Consider the following 5,002-nt stretch of genomic DNA (forward strand, 5'->3'; position numbering starts at 1 on the left):
AGAACATAAAGTTCCAGGGATGGATCATTAATCCCTGGGATGGTTGGCAATTATTCCTCTCCACCTACCAAGCTCCACAGCACAGTGGCAAAGGTCCGATGACACATCCTTTTGCATGTACAACTTTTTTTTCAAGTTTCAGAACTTGTGCTCACAATCAAGCAAATGAAGCAGGAGCCCTTTCCACCCACTAATGAAAAATCTATTCTTCTGCCAGCGTCTGCGAGGCAAGCGGAACAAAGGAGCGAGGAGCATTAGGCTCAGCACGCTTAGCGGCCTAGTGTTACAGAAAAAAAAAATAACAGAAGTAAAGTGAAAATCGTAAGAAGAAAAAAAAAAACTGAGAATGAAGAAAAAAAAAAAAAATGAAACAGATTGCCAATCATACAGTGTACTAGTACAGAATGAACCGAACAATAGGCCAAAGGCAAAAACAGGCTATTTTTGTGGTTTCTGTGTATTCAGAATTTATTCTGGATGTTATTGCAACCTCCAAAGTGTTTTATCAAAGGTATTATTATGGATATTTTTGAAAACTGTTTAATTCAATTTTAAATGAGATCCACTTTTTCATTATTATCCATTACACTTGAAGTTTCTCTTCTGTTTCATTGGATTTTAATGTGAATTTTGTCACGGTTTCTACACTTTTCAGTTATTATTGGCTGAACATCCGCTTTAGTTTTTTTTTAAATTTTGTCATATTTATTTTCATATATCGATAATATCAATTGAATCATTATAGGAATTCATATGTTCCTCTTTTGTAGCCTTGTAGAAGGAGGTCTTTGATCGCTGAAATGCGTTGGTGATCTATGTTTTCTTTTTGTGATCAAATATCAATATTAAAGTAATATTAAATGTTCGTGATTTTTTTTTTTTAATAACAAACATGTCATACTTACCTGCTCTCTGCAATAGTTTTGCACAGAGCAGCCTCGAACCTCATCTTCTCGGGTCCCCTGTCGGTGCTCCTGGCTCCTCCACCTTGACCAGTGCCCCAAATAGCAAGCTGCTTGCTATGGGGGCACTGGTGCATGCTCGCTCCCAAGCCCACTCTATGCTTCCAGATGACACACGGCTCTGCCCCATCCCCCCACTCTCTCCTCATTGGCTCACTGGCAGTGATTGACTGTCTCAGCCAATGAGGATAAAGAGATCCGGAACAGCCGAGGCTTCTGGATGGAGAGGGTGATCATATGAGTATTGGGGGGGCTGTTTGGGGAGCTGCACACAAAAGGTTTTTTTTACCTTCATCCATAGAATGCATGAAGGAAAAAACCTTCAGCCTTTATAAGCACTTTAAAAGCTTTTGGAGTTTCTGTCCTTTCATTTGGAACCAGGGGCAGACTGACAACTCCTGGGGCCCCCGGGCAATAGGGGATTATGGGGCCCCTTTGTCCTTGGCAAAACTCAAAAAAGCCTATGAAAAAGGTACCAGGGGCATCTCATGGGGCCCCCTACTGACCCCGGGTCCTCGGGCAGTGCCCGAGTTTCCAAATGGTCAGTCCGCCCCTGTTTGGAACACTCATTGGACTTCAATGCAAACTTTCAATTCTGGGTCCCCTGGATGGGGGACATTCTGTTTTTGTTGAGAGCAGCCTTATTAGCGCTCCTGTGCCCTATTGCAGTCTGATGGATCAATTGCCTAATTTCTACTTGTCCCACAGGCAAAATACTATTATTTCCAATAAGCTCTGCCCAGGGGCGGACTGACAACTCATGGGGCCCACGGGCTATAGGAAATCATTTCTTGTGTATATTCCTTCCTTGCTGCTATAAAGGTCTATGGCCAGGAATGTCATGTGGAGGCCTATGGGAAGAAGGCACAAGATAGAGGAGTGTTCGGCTTCAGCAGGAGGATCGGTGTTCTAGCAGGGCTGAACTTGTGCTCGGATGCCAAAATAAGCCAACTGTGAAGCCCCTCTTACATGCTGTACCTGTGGGGTCCCCCATGGAAACTGGGAATCACCTTAGTAGGCACCTTGCTCGGCACAGGCACCATTCAGAGAACGATTGGACAAGGTGGACATTGTGATGTCACCACCACACCTCTCCACCTCGTCCAATCAAGGGAGACTTTGCATTAAATGAGAAAAATGCTAAGTGTTCCCTGAATGGGGCCCAAACTGAGAAAACCTTTCAATGTATATTACCAGGTAACATTAAAGTATATCTAAACCCAACAAAAAGTTGTCAGATATTGCAGTTTACAAGTCCTTAGATGTGATGGCTGCATTAGTTTTCTTTTTCCAGGCTTTTTCTCTTCTTTATTTTAGCCTGGTTATCCCACCAGTAATATACTTTCAGTCCTAGGGTGACAACAGTCACTCACTGTACTGTGTCCAGGGGAGGACTGTCATCTCATGGAGCCCCCGGGCAATAGGGGATCATGGGGCTCCTGCGTTCTCACCCACACTCAAACCACACCCAAAAAAGCCTATGAAAGGTACAAGGGGCATCTCATGGGGCCCCCTACTGACCCCGGGCTCTTGGGCAGTGCCCGAGTGCCTAATTGGTCTGTCCGCCCCTGGCTCTGCCTTTGAACTATAATAAAAAGGGAGGACGGCTATATCTTCTACTGGAACCCAGCTTGCTCAACTCCTGCTGGGGAGATCCTGAGGACCACAAACTGTACTAACACGCAACAAAACCCATCTCTACCATCAGGAGCTCTGGTGAATACTGGTTAGTTCATAGACCCTGCACCTCGGGTGAACCCACGGCATCTGCCAGAGTAACCTGCTTGTATACCTATCCTGCTGGTCATGAGAGACTCTACTGCTATAACTAGTAGTCTCCAAACCTGACCCCTCACAGTAATAAAACCTGGTAGAGGTTAAACACCACCCAGGGGCGGACTGACAACTCATGGGGCCCCTGGGCAATAGGGGATCATGGGGCCCCTGGGTCCTTGCCCAAACTCAAAAAAGGCCTATGAAAAAGGTAACAGGGGCATCTCATGGGGCCCCCTACTGACCCCAGGCCTTCGGGCAGTGCCCGAGTTTCCAAATGGTCAGTCCGCCCCTGACACCACCTGTTCTTTTTTCCCACCAAGTGACAGTAGGACACGATTTGCCATGGGTGCCTATGGTAAGTGTCATGAAGGTCTGGATCTTGCAGAGCAGGAACTCATTCAGGATGTATCAGGATAGTCAGGCAAGCAGAAGCTGGCAGCGGAGATGCAGATTCAGGAAATTAAGACAGGAATGAAATCCAAGCTGGAGTACGTATCACATGGGCAGGACCAAAATGATAAGCAAAAGGCAAAGTTAGGTCACAAGCCAAAAGTCGTGTAACCAGGTCCTGCTTAAAAAGGCCACTGGCCACCAAAGTCACTGCCGGGTGTAAACGTTACTGCGTTGGCACATGCACATGCACACATGTAGGTTGTACGCATGGTCTGATCCTGTGCACTGGTCTGTGGATCGTTCTGTGTGCATGCACAGATCTTTGCTTATAATCACATATTCGGTTTTCTTAATTCCATTTAAAAAAAAAAAAAAAAACATAATAAAAAGTCTGATATTTATTACAGCTGATTGTGTCTATGCGTCTAACATGTACCTGGTTGGAAGTGACAAGAGAGCTTCCCTTACACTTGTGGTCCAGGCACCCCTGGAATCGAGTACAGGGAGTGAGAGGGTACAAAGTGGCATGGGTGCCAAGAGTCCAGTCCATATGCAGTGCTCACCCACTAAAGAGCCTGCTGATTGAATCCCAAGGTTATTTCCCCAGTAAGTGCACTAGCAGCAAGGCATACTGTACAGTCTGTCACTCTTCTGGCTTAATAACACTGTTCAACAGGTAAAACGTTTTGGGCATAAATTTAGCTAATCTTACATAATTATGGGGTGCTGAAAACGAAAATGACCCTAAAAAATGTTGATTGGCTCTAGTTTCCATGATATATTCACCCATCTAATGACGTAAGCCATTCAAAATTATGATGCAACTTCAGCTGCATATTGCACAATTGATACTGGTGACCAATAGAAAATTGCATGTATACTGAGATGATGCAATATTAGCCTTTAATTGCATCACTTCACTGCATAAAAGCTGCAGTATCTGTAGCTGATTGTAGTTCGACAGCGACTTTACATTTCGTTTTATGCTTATATAGGCTACTCAGTAATGCCTCGAACTTGTGTGAATAAAGCAGATAATTTCTGCTATATCTGCGGTGAAATAACTTTTATCTCTCAAAAAAGGAGGATAACAGGAATGATTAAGAAAGCCTACAACTTGTATTTTTGGCTGCAAGTTAGGAGACCAGGACAAGAGCTGGGCACCACATATATGCTGCAATTCTTGTGGGACGGCACTGGAGCAATGGTTGAATGGAAAAAAGGCATCTATGCCTTTCGCTGTGCCAATGATTTGGAGAGAGCCAACAGATCATGTTAGTAATTGTTACTTTTGTATGGTGCCTCCAATTGTAAAAGGGTTAAATAAGAAGAAAAAGTTATCTGTGCACTATCCAAATATTCCATCGGCAATACGTCCAGTTCCTCATGGAGAGGGGCTACCAATTCCTAAAGCACCAGAATCCTTTGTGGTTGAGTGAGGAAGAACCTGAAGCGTGTAGTCACGTGCAGTTGTAAGAGATAGCCCTTTCCTCGAATACAAGAGAAAAGCCAAGAGAAGCAAAACCGACACAAACTGAAGACAAAACTAGTGAGAATCCTAAGTATTAAAATGATTCAACTTAGCTTATGGCTATAATTTTTCTTGGTAATCCTATGCAATATATTATGCCATTTAGGCTTTGTTATGTAGTCAATATCACTTGCTTTATATTTGTGGAAAAACATCTATCTATATAATTATTGTGCATTATGTAGTCATTACACCTATAGTAGAAAACTTTCCGTTTACAGAAAAACTAGAGCTAATTGACAAATTTCATTGTTATATTTGAACTCAGAATGTGAAATTCATTAAGAAATGGATCCTTTTGTTTCCAAAACTGGCAAAAAATAAAAATTTGTTGAACAGT

The sequence above is a fragment of the Staurois parvus genome, unplaced genomic scaffold, assembly GCF_062004578.1.
Source record: "Staurois parvus isolate SC_StPar_1 unplaced genomic scaffold, SC_StPar_1.0 ptg000453l, whole genome shotgun sequence".
Lineage (NCBI taxonomy): Eukaryota > Metazoa > Chordata > Amphibia > Anura > Ranidae > Staurois > Staurois parvus.